The 18298-nt window shown below is 46.2% G+C and overlaps 1 long non-coding RNA gene across 1 annotated transcript in view; it reads right to left on the bottom strand.

The window, feature by feature from the left end:
• Positions 1-16285: 16285 nt before the first annotated feature.
• LOC132398845 (uncharacterized) overlaps positions 16286-18298 on the bottom strand; it is a 63298-nt gene continuing 61285 nt past the window's right edge. Inside the window, exon 4 of the long non-coding RNA XR_009513823.1 lies at positions 16286-16507. This is a non-coding gene — a long non-coding RNA (uncharacterized LOC132398845). The remainder of the gene's footprint in view (positions 16508-18298) is intronic.

Below are 18298 nucleotides of genomic sequence, written 5' to 3'. Positions count from 1 at the left end.
TCTGATCAAACTCTTAATGAGATATAGCTGCTGTCATGCCTTATTTGTAATTGCATCAATATGTTGAGCCCAGTATAGATCTTCAGAGATTTTGATATCCAGGAACTTGAAACTGCTCAACCTTTCCAATGCTGATCTCACATTGAGAACTGGTGTGTGTTCCCTCGACTTCCCCTTCCTGAAGTCCACAATCAATTCACTGGTCTTATGGATGTTGAGTGCAAGGCTGTTGTTGTGACACCACCCAACCAGCTGATCTTTCTCACTCCTGTACCTGTCCTTATCACCATCTGAAATTCTGCCAACAATAGTTGTGTCATCGGCAAATTTATAGATGCCACTTGCACTGTGCCTAGCCAGACAGTTGTGGGTGTAGAGAGAGAAGACCAGTAGGCTAAGCACACATCCTTGAGGTGTGCCAGTATTGATTGTCAGTGAGGAGGAGATGTTATTTCCGATCAGTACAGACTGTGGTCTCCCGATGAGGAAGTCAAGGATCCAGTTTCAGAGAGAGGTACAGAGGCCCAGGTTTTGTAACGTTGATTAGAACTGAGGGTATTATTGTGTTGAATGCTGAGCTGTAATCAATAAACATCAGCCGGACCTAGATATTATTATTGAGCAGTGATCTAAGGTTGAGTGGAGAGCCAATAAGTTTGCATCTGCTGTGGACCTACTGTGCTGATACGCAAATTGTAGCCGGTCCAGGTCCTTGCTTAGGCAGGAATTGATTCTAGCCAAGATCAACCTCTCAAAGCCCTTCATCACAGTAGGCATGAGTGCCATTGGACGATAATCATTAAGGCAGCTCACCCTGCTTTTGGGCTCTGGTATGACTGTCACCTTTTGAAGCAGGTGAGAACCCCTGACAGCAGCAGTGAGAGATTGAAGATGCCCTTGAACAGTCCTGCCATTTGGTTGGCATAGTTTTCAATGCCCTACCATGAACACCATCAGGGCCTGGAGAGGGTTCACCCTCATGAAATATGTTCTGATGCTGGCCTTTGAGCCAGAGATTATAGGGTCACCAGACGCTGCAGGGATTTGCACAGGGATAGTTTTATTCTCCCTTTCAAACCACGCATAAAAGGCATTGAGTTCATCTGGGAGTGAAGAAACACAACCATTCATGATGTTAGGTTTTGCTTTGTAGCAGTTAATGGCCCGCAAATTCAGCCAGAGCTGATGTGCATCCAATTCCGTCTTTAACCTCAACCGAAATTTTTTATTTGCTCTTAAAATAGCCTTCCATATGTCGTACCCAGATTTCTTGAATAGTTCTGGTTCACTGGTCTTGAATGCCACAGATCTAGCCCTCAGCAGACTATGAATCTTATACTCCATCCACATAGGTCTTGATGAAGTCGGTGACAACTGTGGTGTATTTATTCAGAATCGAAGATTAATTCCTGAATATTGTCCAGCCCACCAACTCAAAGCAGTCCTATAAACAGTCCTCTGTCTCCCTTGACCGTAACTTCTTGGTCCTCACCACTGGTGCTGCGGTCTTTAGTCTCTGCCTATACACTGGGAGTAGTAGTACAGCCAGTTGATCGGACTTTCCAAAGTGTGGGTGTGGGATGGCAAGGTAAGCGTCCTTGATGGTGGTATAAGTGGTCAAGTGTGTTGGCTCCTTTTGTTCCACAGATGATGTGTTGGTGGTAGTTGTTTGGTGATTTCTTCGAGCTGGACTGGTTGAAATCCCCCACAATGATAGGGAAGGCATAAGAGGGTTACACTGTGGAGGCACACGTCAAAATCTCCCTGTACGTGGAAAATGCCACTTTCTTCTGCTTGGATCCATGGTCATTTTGCAGGTTGATCATTACCTGTGACCAGTTTGGGTTGACATCTGGGGCCAGAGTAAACCACAGGAAGAGCAAAGCAATGTCCTTCTGCAACTGATCTGACCAATCCAACATGCCCTTCACCATTAGGGCTGACCACCCGAAGGTGCTGGGGACCTAGTTTGGTGGGACTGGGGCACGTAACAAGATTCGCTGGAAAAGATTGAAAGTGGGTCCGTGGCAATGGTGTTCTTTGTCAATAACTAGAAAGAGCTTGGTCATCAAGTGTGATCTGCCCTCAAGGCTGTTGTACTCGATATGGGTATAGCTTCCCCCTGCTCTTCTGCTTTGATAATCACGGGTCCAACATGGTGCAAATTTGATGGGTCATGACGTACAAGTTCCCTGAGAATTGGGGGGGGGGGAGCGTACTCAACATTGCTCTCATTCGATGACCACCTTTATGTGCAGCTGTATTGTTCAGTGTGTGGAGCAAAAGTACCTGGGCACCAGCTATCACTATGTTCTGAAGTTCTACCTGCCTCTGGTGTTGCAGAAGGTACCGCACAATGCCGCTGTCAGTTGGACATTACTACACTGCCTATGTTTTGTGGAAGAATTCTTCTGAGTAAACATCTTTGACCACAAGTCCATCGGGCAGTGGTCAGGATGGAATGTAATGTAGACACTGTGGGACAGAGATATTATGGACTCTATGACTTTGTTCCTTGAGCAAACAGTCCAAATCATTTGGCAGAACACCTCATTGCCGGATCTGACCTCTAATCAACAAGGTTATGCTTGGCCGATGGTGAGATGAGTCCTCTCAGTCAGAACTTTCCTGTGCAGATGAGATTGCCTCCAATATACACTGCCCTCGGGACAGCTGTGGTGGGGGACAAACGGCCACCCAGCTCTTTGCAGACTGTGGATTTGTTAAGAAGGAGTGAAGAAAGATTCAATGGTCCATGACCCAGTACATCTCCAGCAGCTGCACCACAGAGGACTCTGATCTGTGGGCTGTTTTTCAGGGACACACACTGAGACAAACATCAAGTTGCACGGGGAGGTCATCAGCTCAGTGAATGACACCCTTTGGTCCAAACGAAGCCTGTTGGTTGTCCGACACTGTGAGATATATGTAAAGGAATACTGTAGACTGGCAAAGTCCAAGCTGCAGCTGTACGTGTAGGGGGCAGACTGAAGCTTGTGAAGCCAATACTAAGGCTTTGTGGGGAAGGATCACAGTCTAGGCTGCATTCATGGAGGGTCCAACTGGGGAGGGGGAAGCCCCATAAACAGTCAAAGGGTGTAACACTTAAGAGAGTTTGTTTGTTTTGTTCACTGAAGTTCACACCACTGAATCTAACAATGACAAATATAATGAGTTTTGCACTGTTTCTTCCTTTGCATATATTTTTATCATGAATAAAGTCTTCTTGAAATTAAAAAAAAGAAAAAAGAAGAGGTTTCTCAACTGATTCAATATCTACTGCAATGAGTACCCATAGATCAAGAGAGTGAGGTTGAAGTACAACCAGAACTTGAGAAGCAGCCCCGACAAATACTCAGACAGGTCCTGGACAAACGTAATCATTCACAGACCTAAGCAATGGGCCATCTGTGTGTGCTGAGTGCCTGCTGCTAATCAGAGGTTATGGTCATGCCAGAGTGTTCTTGGAGAGGGAGCACATGGTGCCTGCTAGACTGCTGGAACCACAGGGGTTGAGTGCACCCTGGACACAAAGGCCAACATTTTAATTAGTTTACTTTTTTTTCAAACATCTCTTTATTGTTTTTACGGAATAAAAAAACAATATATATCATTCATAAGTTGAAAATATAACAAAGTTGAAGAAAAAAAATTGGAAAACAAAAGAAAAAATATATATATCAAAAAAAAGATGCAACCATCCCACTGTGGAAGAAAAAGCAGTCAATTTGGTTCATTACTTTCATCATCTTGAACATTATTCTCCAGGAACTTGTAAAAAAATGTTCCATATTTCTCAAAATTTGTCAAGTTTGTTTTTTGTAATGTAGCTTATCTTTTCCGGAGCAAGTTAAGAAGTCATTCCTTTCAACCATTGTGAGAGTCCACTGGTTGATGGTTTCTTCCATGAATAGGCTATGCAGCATTTAGCTTCCAAAAAACAAATGTTAAGCAGAGACCTTACATTTTTGGAGGTTACAAAGTCATTTGGATAAATATTCAGAATACATAATTTAGGATTTCCCAATAATCTGACTAATCCAATCCAGCACCTTCTTCCAGAAACAAATTATCCGGGGGCACTCCCACATACAATGAAACAGAGATCCCTTTTAGTTTACTTTTGATATTTTGATGAGTTTATTTTAAACAACCAAAATGTATTAAATGTGGACTTGGGTTGGGGGGGGGGGAGCCAAAGAGTAATAATTAGTAAATTATTGTCACAAGTACTGAGATAGAGTGAAAAACTTTGACCTGCATTCCATCCATATAGATCATTTCATTACAAGAGGATAGCACAAGGGAAAACAATAGCAGTGCAGAATAAAGTGTTGCAATCAGGCAGACAATACTGCGATACAGGCAGATGATAATGTACAAGGCTAAAATGAGATAGATTGTGAGGTCAAAAGTCCACCTTATACTAGGGAACCGTTTAATAGCTTATAACAGTGGAGCTGAAGCTGCCCTTGAACCTGGTGGTACGTGCTTTCAGACTTTTGTACCTTCTGCCCAATGAAAGAGGAGAAGAAAGAAATATCCGGGCTGATTCAATGTGGCTGGATGCTTTCCTGAGGAAGCAAGAATTATAGATAAGAGTCTATGGAGGGGAGTCTGGTTACTGCAATGTGCTGAGCTGTGTATATAACTCTCTGCAGTTTCATGTGGCCTTAGCCAGAGCAGTTGCCGTACCAAGCCCCGGTGCATCTGGATAGGATACTGACTATGGCACACTGATAAAAATCGATGAGGGTTGTAACTCCATGAAACAAATCAAAAGGGAAACAAAGAGCTGGGAATAACGTATCTACTCTTGGTTTCATTTTACTTTTAGTGAGGTGTGCCCTTAGGACACGGTGGCGTGATGACGCATGCCATTCACGTACTTTTACATTTAACCCATAGGTAATCGATAATCGATGTGCCATCACCAGATGATATCAGACACAATCTCCACTATGCAGGAGAGTGGTCCAGTTCTGTGCTTAATCTTCCTAAGTACCCACTTTTGATCACTTTTGTAGTCCCTCACCAGGACACCAGGACTTCCACATGAACCCTCTGCTCGGGCAATGCAGGCCATTCCCAGAGATGGAGAGATGCTGAACAGTGCATGGCAAGCTGTTCGAGCTGCTGATCTATCCCAGACCACTAGACAAAGCTTCGGACCAATGCTTTCATTCTGACCAGCCTTAGATGACCAGCATGTAGTTCCTCCAACGCTTTAGCTCTCAGCTTGGTTGGTGATGCACCATCAATAACTCTCGGAGACGAGAGGCGAGATATAGGCTTTTATTGGCTGGAAGAAAGAACAAGCAGCAATTGACCACCACACTACATCCTGGAGACTGAGGCCGGGGCTCAGGCTCCAATCGCCTTTATACCGGGGTCTGTGGGAGGAGCCACAGGAGCAGTCAGCGGGGGGGGGGGGGGGCATGTCCAGACAGGTATATGTAGTTCACCACAGTTGGTACAACAACTCTCAAGCACTAATTAAGGCAACCTCTGTCAAGGACAAATTTTTCCTGGTGCTGGTGAAAATAAGGTAAATAGAGTTTCTCCTGCGCATTTCTGATATTTTAGTTTGCTGTGTAGATCTGAGACAGTGTGGGGCCCTTACTGGTTTTCCTTTGGGTCATCTCTGTTGAAACAGCGAGACCTTCAACTTACTTTGAGGAGAATATGTCAAGTGAATTGTCCTCTTTTGTAAATTTTTCAGGATCTCCTTTTCTAAGGGGAAATGAAATAATTCGTCAGCATTTCCATGATTAGTCATCTTCTTGAATTCGATCTTGTAATTATGTCCTCTGAGAAACCAAGCCCATCCATGCAATCGTGCTGCTGCTGTTAGTGGATCACCTTCTGTGGATTGAAAATGGACACCAGTGGCTGATGATCAGTAATGAGGTTAAACTTCCATACAAATACAGACTCAAATGTTTTACTCCTCAAACCAGACTCAAGGCCTTTATCAATCTCTATGTAGTTTTTCTCTGCAATGGTAAGGGAACGTGATATAAAGACTAGGGGGCATTCACTTCCATCACTCATAACATATGGCATGACTGCACATGCCGTAAGGCAAACTTCAGTGGATGATGTGGATCATAATTTATGAGTATAATGTCTCGTGTCACCATTTACTTTGTCATTTGGAAAACCAGCTCACACTGCTTTGTCCATTACCATTTCTTCCTGATCTGTGGTAATGAGCTCAAGGGGTGGAGCACAGTAAAACAGATTTGGCAGGAACCTTCTACAATAATTGACAATCCTAAAAAGGACTGCAACTGTGACATGTCCCTTAGCCTTGGGGCATCCCACCACTGCTTGAATATTCTCAGCACACTTTTGTAGATCTTTATGCATCAATGGTATGACCACTGTAAGCGTTGCTTGGTTTGAAGAATTTTTACTTGTTGCATCATGCTCTGAGACTATAATCTTTTTTTAATTGATTTTTAATGCATTTTCTACAACACTACAAATAGAAAACCAAAATAAAAAATTAATACAGTGCAAAATAAACATACAATAATAATATAATACAAAAAAGATCATTGAGAAAGCACCCAAATTGAAGTCATGTAAAGTTAGTATCGTCCCCAAGCCCCACAACAAAAAAAAACTCCAGCCCACCCACAACACAATATAGAGAATATAAATCAGGACATTCAAACCCCCAAAACTGTAAATACACTTGAAAACAGAAGATAATAATGCCTACTACCAAAAAAAGAGCTGAAAGTAAGGGACTGATAAAAAACCTTAATTAAGAGGAAAGTTATGAAAGTACTCAATAAAAGGTCCCCAGACCTTATGAAACTTTATATCTGAATTAAGAATTGAATAATGAATTTTTTCAAGGTCTAAACAGGACATAATATCATTAAGCCATTGAGCATGCGTGGGCGGGGCAACATCTCTCCATCTCAGGAGGATTAAACGTCTAGACAGGAGAGAAGCAAAAGATAATATTCAACACTGAGTCGAACTCAAACGTATATCTGTCTCACCCAAAAAACCAAAGCCCATAATCTTATAGTCGTTTTAACACTGCCTTGAGATTTCAGATATGTTCCTTGTTATCATTGCTGGTAACACCGAGTGCCTGAACACCATAGGGCACCTGGTCCATAGCTTTCTGCCAGAGTGCAGGTGCAGACGCTCCTCCAAAAATAAGCCTATTATAGTGATAAAACCCTTTGTGAGTGATTATGGTGAGAAACACTTTGGACTCTACTCCCGTCCTTCTGTAGGCAGGCCTCAGCTTTGTCCACTTTGCTGAAGTGTTTTTCTCTAGAAAGGTTTGCAAAGATATCCCCCATCCTGAGCCGAGGGTATTGATCTACTTTCAGTACTGGGGTGATCATCAACACCAGAGATCCTGATAGACACATCTTTCTTGGCTGCTAGAACCACTGGCAATGCGCATGGGCTCCACTCAACATTAAAAAGAATTCCTTCAGCCTCTCTGTGATCTAACTCACTGGATATTTTATCATGAATGGTATAAGGAACCAGATGATGTTATGGTCTGGTCCGGAGCCCGCATTCCGAGTCTTGATCCGGTCCGCAGACTCTGGACTCCGGGTCTTGTAGCCATCCCTCCTTTCACCCTTAAGCCCAAATAGGATCATCTTGGCTTAAGGAGGCGCACCTATCAGCTAGCAAGTGTATATAAGGGACTCTGGGACTGAGACCAGTTGGGGGGGGGGGGGGGGGTTGTTCTGTTTTGTCCTGTTCCTCTGTTTGTCTTCTATGTGCTGGTCCTGCTGTTTGCCTGTCTATCCCGTTTTGACCCCAGTTTGGAGTACCCACTGTTAATCATCTAGTTCTGTAAGTCTGTTCTTGTAGTCACCCTGGACTGAGCTCCCTTCCGATCCTTGCCTCTGTTGGGCAAGCAGGCTGGGCTGCTATTGCCTGGTGGGGGGACTCTGACCCTTTTCTACCCCTCACCTCTGATGGGTTGTGCCCTGCCCAGGTGCTCTGTGACCTGCCCAGGCCCCTGTGTTCCTGCCTGGGAGGCCGGGCCCAGCCCAGAAGTTATGCGGCCTGCCCAGGGGGCTATCTGTGGTGAACTACATATACCAGTCTGGACACGCTGACTGCTCCTGTGGCTCCTCCCACTGACCGTGGCTCCTCCCATGGACCCCAGTATAAAGGCGATTGGAGACACAGCCCCGGCCTCCGTCTCCAGGATGTAGTGTGGTGGTCAATTGCTGCTTGTTCTTTCTTCCAGCCAATAAATGCCTATATCTCACCTCACGTCTCCGAGAGTTATTGATGGTGCATCAATTTTATTGGCTGGAAGTTTTAAAACATGGAAAGCATTTTATGTCTGGAAAAACTGAACATTGATCCTCAAGATTCAGAAGCAGCTCTTGACTTTGAACTCTGGCTTGCATGCTTCCAATCATACTTGGAACAGATTCCCGTGACTGAGCCTGCTATTATGCACAGAATCCTCCTTTTGAGGGTCACCCCGAAAGTTTACTCCCTTATCAGAGACCTGGCGACCTACCAAGGGGCACTGGACACCCTTAAAAGACAGTACCTGTGGCCGGTGAACACCATCTACGCAAGACATTACATAGCGACACAGCGGCAGCGACCCGGCAAGTCGAGCGGGCAGTTTCTCCGAGCCCTACAGACACTCGTGCGAACTTGCGATTGCAAGGGACTGACGGTGGAACAACATTCAGAGCTGCTGGTAAGAGACGACTTCGTTACAGGGATCAGGTCAGTGTATGTGCATCAGTGGCTGCTGGAAAATGCCGATCTTACTTATGCTTGGCGAACGAGACGGCCGACATGCTGGAGGCTGCTCTGCACAACGCTGACACTGTCCAACCACGCAATCCCCCGCCGGTTCCATGGTTGCTGCAGACCCCGCTGCCCGCGAGTGAATTCACCACCGCTGCTGCCAGTCGCGAGTCCACGATCTCCCCGAAACCGACCACAGCTGCTGCCAGTCGCAAGTCCACACGGTGTTACTTCTGCGGACTTGAAAAGCACCACCGAAAACGTAGCCGGCCCAAGAAGTGACCTGCTCCAGCTGCGGAAAGAAGGGCCCTTTCGCCAAGGTCTGTAAGTCTAAACCACGAGCGGGGTCGGGCAGTGCCGTGTGTGAGGCATGGGGGACAGCCATCTTGATCGCCGCCATCTTGCCTGCCCACCTTGTGTGAGGCATGGGGGCCGCCATCTTGCCTGCCTGGATGGGGGCGGCCGTCTTGCCTGCCCGCCTTGTGTGAGACATAGGGGCAGCCATCTTTGTCGGCGCCACCTCGCCCCACCCCCGACCCACCGGTGCTTGCCGGGCACCAAGACGGCGGTTCAACTCTGGCCTTCGTAACCCTTGATCAAAGTGCCCCACACCAGCTTGCAAGGTCAATGATGGACATCCTGGTAGAGGGGCACAGGACTAGCTGCCTGTTTGACACAGGCAGAACTGAGAGTTTTATTGACCCGGACACGGTGCAACACTGCGGACTCGTGACACGGCCGGTAAGCCACAGGGTCACCATGGCTTCTGGGTCGCATTCCACAGACACCCGGGTGGGTTGTGTAGCGACATTGGTGGTGCAGGGCACAGAATATCGGAACTTTGCGTTACTGGTCATGCCTCAACTGTGCGTGCCTGTGCTATTGAGGCTGGACTTCCAGAGCCACCTCGAAAGTGTGACTATGGCATATGACGGGCCCCTCCCACCACTCACTGTCAGGAATCCTCAGTTTTATGGGACTTCGTCATATACCCCGCTACTGACCACACAACCACACCGACCCACACATCCCACCCAGCACCATGCCGACAGCTGCGCTACTGACACCACTTGCAGCCTCTCCACCCTCAAGATCCCTCCCCCAATGCTGTTCGCCAACCTGACCCCCGACTGTAAACCTGTGGCAACTAAAAGCAGGAGGTACTGTGTGGGGGACAGGGCCTTCATTCAGTTGGAGGTGCAGTGGCTGCTCAGGGAGGGGATCATTGAGCCAAGCACAAGTCCTTGGAGGGCCCAGTTGGTTGTTGTTCGGACCGGGCAGAAAAATAGGATGGTCGTGGACTATAGCCAGACCATCAATAGGTTCACGCAGCTTGACGTGTACCCCCTACCCTGCATCGCGGATATGGTCAATCAGATAGCTCAGTACAAGGTGTACTCGACAATAGATCTGAAATTCGCTTATCACCAGCTCCCCATCCGCCCAGAGGACCGCCCCTATACTGCCTTCGAGGCGGGCGGCAGGCTCTATCACTTCCTGCGCGTCCCATTTGGTGTCACAAATGGTGTCTCTGTCTTCCAGAGGGAAATGGACCGGATGGTGGACCAGTGCCAACTGAAGGCCACTTTTCCCTATCTGGATAACATCTGTGGTCACGACTGGCCGGATCACAACGCCAACCTCCAATGATTTTTCCAAGTGGCCAAAGCCCTGAACCTTACTTATAACAGGGACAAGTGTGTGTTCGGAACCACCCGACTCGCTATCCTTGGGTATGTCGTGGAGAACGGGGTCATTGGCCCTGATCCCGACCATATGCTCTTAGAACTCCCTTTTCCCACCACCCTCAGAGGGTGCCTGGGCTTCTTTTCCTTTTACGCCCAATGGGTCCCCCATTACGCAGACAAGGCCCGCCCCCGGTCAAGTCTACCACATTTCCCCTCTCTGCTGAGGCCCGCGCAGCCTTCAGCCGCATTAAAGGGGACATTGCCAAAGCAACGATGCATGCGGTGGATGAGACCATTCCCTTCCAAGTAGAGAGTGACGCCTCCGATTTCGCGCTGGCTGCTACCCTCAATCAGACAGGCAGGCCAGTAGCATTCTTTTCTCGTACCCTTCAAGGCCCTGAAATTCGGCACTCCGCGGTGGAGGAAGAAGCCCAGGCCATAGTGGAAGCTATTAGGCACTGGAGGCACTATCTCGCCGGCTCATTTGCATTCATGTTCAGCAACCAACAGCAGGGCAAAATCAAAAATGATAAGATTTTGCGGTGGTCAATGAGCCCCCTGATGCCCTATCCTGGGGAGCGTGTGCCAGCGCACAGCTCGACCAGCTATATGCCCTCCATGCAGATCTTTGCCACCCGGGGGGGGTCACCCGATTTTACTAGTTCGTGAAAGCCCGGAACCTGCCTTACTCCCTTGAGGACATCAGGAGATGACCAGGGACTGCCAAGTCTGAGCTGAGTGCAAACCGCACTTCTACTGTCCTGAAAAGGTGCAACTTATCAAGGCCACCTGCCCCTTTGAGCAACTGAGTGTTGACTTTAAGGGCCTCCTTCCCTCCACCGACTGCAATGTCTACTTTCTCAACATTATCAACGAGTGCCCGCGGTTCCCCTTTGCCATCCCCTGCCCCGACACCACTGCCAGCTCTTCACACTGTTTGGATATCCCTGCTATATCCACAGTGATAGAGGGTCCTCCTTTATGAGTGACGAGCTGCGCCAGTACCTGCTGGCTAGGGGCATTGCTACTAGAAGGACCACGAGCTATAATCCCCGGGGAAATGGACAGGTGGAGAGGGAGAATGCCACAGTGTGGAAGGCCACACTTTTAGCCCTTAAGTCAAAAGGGTTGCCGGTCTCTTGATGGCAGGAGGTCCTCCCCGAGGCACTCCACTCTATCCGCTCTCTGTTATATACGTCCACCAATGCCACCCCTCATGAGCGCCTATTTTCTTTTCCCAGGAAGTCTGCCACTGGGACCACCCTACCGGCTTGGCTGACGTCCCCAGGGCCAGTGCTGCTCTGGAAACATGCGCGGAGCAATAAATACTTCCCGCTGGTCGAGAGGGTTCACCTACTTCATGCGAACCCCCAGTATGCCTACGTGGTCTTACCTGATGGGCGGGAGGACACGGTCTCCATCCGCGACCTGGCGCCCGCAGGAGCAGCAGACCACTACCCCGAACACTCCACGGTAACTATGAACCCTGTACCCGAGGTGACACTGCGCACACCAAGCCCGACACAGACTCCTCACAACACTCCTATACCGGGTGTCTCGTACGCGCATATACCAGGCGCCTCGCACACGCGTGAGGGATCACTGACGCCTAGTGGGCTGACACCTCCAGTTAGGCCGGAACCAGCACAACCACTGTCTCTGGTGCAATCACCACCGGTGCTACGTAGATCGCAGCGACAGATTCGACCACCTGATAGACTTAACCTGTAAATATACTTGTAAGAAATTTCGACCCATGGGGACTCTCTTTTAAAACAAAGGGGGGGGGGGGAGTGAATGTGGTGAACTACATATACCTGTCTGGACACGCCCCCCCCCCCCCCCCCTGCTGACTGCTCCTGTGGCTCCTCCCCTGGACCCCGGTATAACAGCAATTGGAGACACAGCCCCGTCCTCAGTTTCCAGGATGTAGTGTGGTGGTCAATTGCTGTTTGTTCTTTCTTCCAGCCAATAAAAGCCTATATCTCGCCTCACGTCTCCGAGAGTTATTGATGGTGCATCACTATCCTCCCAGCATTCCTTGTCCCATGGACCCATCCTCTAGCCTAGCCGAGATCCTGCCTTCGCCAAGAACTCTCTCTGAACCCCAGGATCACCTTTGCATGCCATGGTCTCCCCATCTTGTTCTATCCTTTAGTTGTTCCTGTCCTGCCCCTAGTACTTCAGTGCCTGTGTCCTGCATTTGGGTCCAGTCTCCATGTCTCCATGTGACAGATGAGCTTTGTAAACCTTGGGTCTGGCATTTTCATTTAATATTATTTTACCCTTGATATGTTTGAATTTTCCAATGCCATCCTTGAACTCTTCTGTAGCATCATTCAGTAACTTTCTTAATTCGCTTTCAGTTGACTCTATTGCAGGACATGTGGCATGCAAATGGTGGATGGATCTCCAATCAAGTTGTAGATGTTTCAGTGAATCATGCCCCCTTAATTCCTGCCCTCCTGTTATACCACATACAAGCCCAAGTGGCTTGTTGGTTGTTGTATTTCACTGTTACAAATGTCATTCCCTCAGGAATGATCTCTTCTCCAGTATAGGTTCTTAATTCGATATCTTCAGGCTTCAGTTCAGTATATTTGAAATGCTGTTCAAACTCATTTTGTGGAATAATTGTAACAGTTGAATCAATGTCCAATTTCATTTGAATTAATTTGCTATTCTCTTCTGGTGTAAGCCATATTGTTTGTCTCTTGTTAGTTTTTGCATTGTAAGTCTCAAGGCTAGTCATTCCTGTGTCACTCTCATCACTAGCAGATTTTTCATCAACAGCGTGCAGATTAGTGCTCTGTTTGAAACTGCAACTTGACTTTTTCTTTTCCTCTTCCCTGTGCAGTCCAGTTATTTTTTTGTCTTCCTGTCATGCTCTTTGTATGTGCCCTACTTTGTTGCATTTTCTGTAAGCTTTGTCTTTAACCCGGCAGTTGTCTGGTGTATGTGAGCCTCTGCCACAATGGTAATGCAATTTGTTCAGCCAGGAAGGTTCCTGTTCAGAAGTTACACTTTTGTTCACGCTCATGTGTATTTCTGATTGCAACCCAATCGTGTCTTTGATGGCAGTTTCCATTGACACAACGATTTCAACTGCTCTTTTAAATGAGAGTTGTGCTTTAGTTAGGAGGCCATTTTGAATGCTTTCTTGCAAGATTCCACAAACTAAATGATCTCTCATAGCATCTTTAAGACTATTATTGAACTGCCAATGCTCAGACAATTTCTTCAATCAGGCCATGTAAGCTGAAATCGACTCTCCTTCCTTTTGATCCCATTTATGAAACCTAAAGTGTTCTGCAATCAACAGTGGTTTCAGCATTACTGTACTTGTTCCTGCATTACCTTCCTAGTATCAACAAAACACATTTCGACTGGTTTGGTAGCAGACAATCTTCTAAGCCAACCGTATGCTTTTTCACCTACTGCACTCAGTTACACTGTCATTTGTTTCTCATTAGCTATTCCATTTACTTCAAAATACTGCTCAAATCTTTCTGTATACATCACCCAGTTACCTTTTGTGCAATCAAATGCATCTCTCTTTCCAGTGTAGCCAGCCATTTCTGCTTTTTTTAAAAAAAAATTATGATTATAAAACAAAAACAACAGTCAAAAGTTTTGGATTATATTTCTCAAATATTACTGAAATATTAAATATGCAACAAAGGTCAAAGGTCAAAGAACATTCTCTTAGCCTTCTGAGGAAGTACAGGTGCTAATGCACTTTCTTGGACATAGCACCTACACAGCCGGACTAGTTCAGTCTATTGTTCACTTCTAGAGGCTTTCAGCTGTCTCAACCTCAGCACTGTTGGTGTGCACAACCCTCTTCCTGAAGCCATGATCAGCGGTTTTGTTAACATTGAGGGAAAGAGTGATGCCAAGATACCATGCCACCAGGCTCTCTATCCACTTCCTGCACTCCAGCTCATTGTATTTTGAGATACTGCCCAAGCATCAGCTACAACCTTGTAAATGGAGTTGGAGCAGGACCTGGCCACACAGTTGTGGGTGTGTAAGGGAAAAAGTTGAGGGCTGTGGACACAGCCTTATGGCCACCAGAGTTGATGCCTTTTCCTACTTATCACTGTCAGTCATGATCAAAGATCCATTTGCAATTTTGATACCCAGGTTTAGGCATTTGTAGGTGAGTTTGCTTGGAAACGTACTCTGAGGGAGCGCTGCAGAAATTCATCAGACTAGTTCCTGGGATGGCAGCTCTGTAATCCACATTAGAGTTGAGGTTTGTTTGCATCTATTCTCTAAAATACAGAAGAACGGGAGACGATCTAATTGAAACACACGGTTCTTAGATGGCTTAATGGGGCAATTGTAGGAGAAATATTCCCCTGTCTGAGGAGAAGGGCACAGCACCAAAAAGAAGAGGTTCCCTCCATTGATGCTGCCTGACTTGCTGAATTTCTCCAGCATTTTGTGCGTGTTTCAGAATCAGGTTTAATGTCACTGGCATATGGTGTAAATTTTTTTTGTTTTGCAGCAAAAGTACATTGCAATACTGTTACGAACCCCGTAACTGGGTCACTTACCAGCAAAGATAGAGAGGTCCATTGAAGTCTGATGGTACTATTTTTAACAGTATTTATTTGTAAAAATACACAAAAATAATATCAATGCAAACATACAGATGATGTACGTCGTCAATACTAAATCTAAAAGTGTGGGTATAATAATAATCAATAAGAAATAGCTCTATCGTTGTCTAGGGGATAATGTATTGTCCGATGGAAATATAAAAGTTACTCAGTTCATGCAGGCTGCAGCCTTTGGTTGGAGAGAGAGAGATATTTTTGGGAGAAGAATTTGCCGGCTTTTCCTTTTATGATTTTGATCCGTCGGGAGTCCCGTTGGTGTGGCCGCTCACTCGTGGCCTCTCCTTTAGCTGAAGCCGTTCTCCTGTGGCAAGGCCCGCCAATTCCGAGGCAAATTGAAAAGGACATACGTGGCTTTCCACCGGCTTTCGCTATTAAACGCTGTTACAGGATTTTGAGCGTTTCTTCCAGTGCGTCTGAAGGAGCTATTCCCCAGACCCTCTTTTATCCTTACTCACGGGGTCTCAGATGTCAGTCAGGTTGGGATGATGCAATCCCTCCACCAGCCCACTCTGGTCATCCCCTGAGGGGCTTCAGTGAAAAGTACAGTACTCAATACACAATTCCGTCTCCAAAATCAGTGGCTTTGTTTCGCTGAGGCCAGGACACATTTCAAACCTTTTGGATTCTCTCTCTCATTTCCTGGGTCACAGACACGAATTAATAGCGATCTTGCGATTCTCAAAAAGGAGGGGGCGACTTCGTCCCCTTCGGCCCCTCAGAGTTGTGGCACATTCGTAACAATACATAATAAAAACTGTGAATTACAGTAATTATATATGCAATAGTTAAATTAATTAAAATTGATTAAGTAGTGCAACTGTTTCAGATTTCCAGCACTTACAGCTTTGTTCATTGTCACTTAAAGATGAATGCTTAAGCCAGTGGATGGGTTTGTCCTGGACAGTGTTGAACCTCTTGAGAGTTGTCAAATCTGCACCTATCCAGAGAAGTGAAGCATATTTTCCATCACATTCCTTCTTCTTGCCTTGGAGATGGCAGAGAGGCATTGGGGGTATCAGAAGACAGGTCACCACCATGAGATATACAGCCTCTGACCTGTTCTTGTAGCCAGAGTATTTATGCAGCTGACCCAGCTGAGTTTCTGGCAATGACGACCCTCCAGTATTTTGATGGTGGGGGTCTCAGTAATGACAATGCCATTGAATGGTAAGTCATCAGACAAAAATTCTGTGGTGCAAATGTCACTTGCTTTTTATCAACCCATTCCTAAATACTGTTCAGGTATTTTCCCCTTAGGAATTCCCTGAAAGTTGAAAATGACTTAGTTCCACTCCAGTTCTGTGGGTTCCAAGTGGATTGACAAAACCAATGTAGGATCAACAGATTCTACCGCAGGCTGGGTCAGACTTTGTTCACTGGCTGGGAAGACGTGCACTTACTTCACCATGTTTCCAGGTGCTCCTGAAAAAAGGTAGACAAGCGAAGCAAAAATAACGTAGGAAAAGAGTTCAGTGGGATAAGAACAGGATAAACAATGAATCTGCCAATAATGTCTCATTTTTCAATCTTAGGGAGGAGGAGAAAATGGGCTGTTGGGAGGGAAGATTACTTGAGAAAATTCTATCTTTTACTGTTGTTACGTATCCCGTAACTGGGTCACTTACCAGCAAAGATAGAGAGGTCCGTTGAAGTCTGATGGTACTATTTTTAACAGTATTTATTGATAAAATACACAAAAATAATATCAATGCAAACATACAGATAATATACGTCATCAATACTAAATCTAAAAGTGTAAATCAATAAGAAATCTAAAAATCTAAATCAATAAGAAATAGCTCTATCGTTGTCTAGGGGATAATGTATTGTCCGATGGAAATATAAAAGTCACTCAAGTTCATTCAAGCTGCAGCTTTTGGTTGGAGAGAAAGATGGATGTTTAACTTGCCCATTCCTTTTATGATGTCAATCCTTTGAGAGTCGTTGGGGGTTGATTTCCCCTTTGTTGTTAGCTAAAGCCGTTCTCCTGTGGCAAAGCCCACCAATTCCGAGGCAAACTGAAAAGGACGCACGTGGCTTTCCACCGGCTTTCGCTATTAAACGCTGTTACAGGATTTCGAGCGTTTCTTCTGGTGTGTCTGAAGGGGCTGTTCCCCAGACCCTCTTTTATCCTGACTCACAGGGTCTCAGATGTCAATCAGGTTGGGATGATGCAATCCCTCCACCAACCCCCCCTCGGTTCATTGCCTGGGTCTCCCGACCTGACTTAATAACGATCTTGCGATTCTCAAAAAGGGGGGGGGGGGGGGAAGCACAGGCGTAACACTATCCATGAAATCAGGGTGAATGAGAGGGAGGTAATGAGGAAGTATCACAGAATAAGCTTTCAAAGCCTGCAAAATAGACACCGTTGTTTCAAATAACAATGGCATTGCCCTTGCAGCCCACAAGACTTAGGCCACTTGGCCCATCGCACCTACTCCGCCATTTGACTATGGCTGATTCATTATCCCTCTCAACCCCTTCCTTGTGCCTTCTCCCTATAACCTTTGACACTTACCAATCAAGAACATATCGAACTCAGCTTTAAATATACCTAATGATTTGTCACCTGTGGCATTGTATTCCATAAGTTCACCACCCTCTGGCTGAGGAAATTCCTCTTCATCTCTGTTCTAAAGGGATATCCTTCTATTCTGAAGCTGTGCCCTCTAATCCTAGATTCAGGCACTTTAGGAAATATCTAATCCACTTCCACTCTACCTAGGACTTCCAATATTGAATCAGATTCTGTGACGACAGTGTTGTGCTTGTTCATTAGAAACGGTCACATAGAAAACCTACAGCACAATACAGGCCCTTCAGCCCACAAAGCTGTGCAAATCATGTCCCTACCTTAGAACTGCCTAGGCTTTACCCATAGACCTCTATTTTTCTAAGCTCGGTGTAGCCATCCTGGAGTCTCTTAAAAGACCCTCTCATTTACACCTCCACCACCACCCGCCGGCAGCACATTCCACACAGTCATAACTCTCTGCGTAAAGTAACTCACCCCGGACATCTCCTCTGTACCTACTTCCAAGTACCTTAACACTATGCCCCCTCATGCTAGCCATTTCAGCCTTGGAGGAAAAGCCTCTGACTGTCCACGTGATCAATGCCTCTCATTATCTTGAACACCTCTATCAGGTCCCCTCTCATCCTCCGTCGCTCCAAGGAGAAAAGGCCGAGTTCATTCAACCTATTTTCATA

The sequence above is a fragment of the Hypanus sabinus genome, chromosome 9 (assembly GCF_030144855.1).
Source record: "Hypanus sabinus isolate sHypSab1 chromosome 9, sHypSab1.hap1, whole genome shotgun sequence".
Classification (NCBI taxonomy): domain Eukaryota; kingdom Metazoa; phylum Chordata; class Chondrichthyes; order Myliobatiformes; family Dasyatidae; genus Hypanus; species Hypanus sabinus.
Note: the sequence above shows the minus strand (reverse complement) of the source record. Positions and strands in the feature narration are given on the sequence as shown.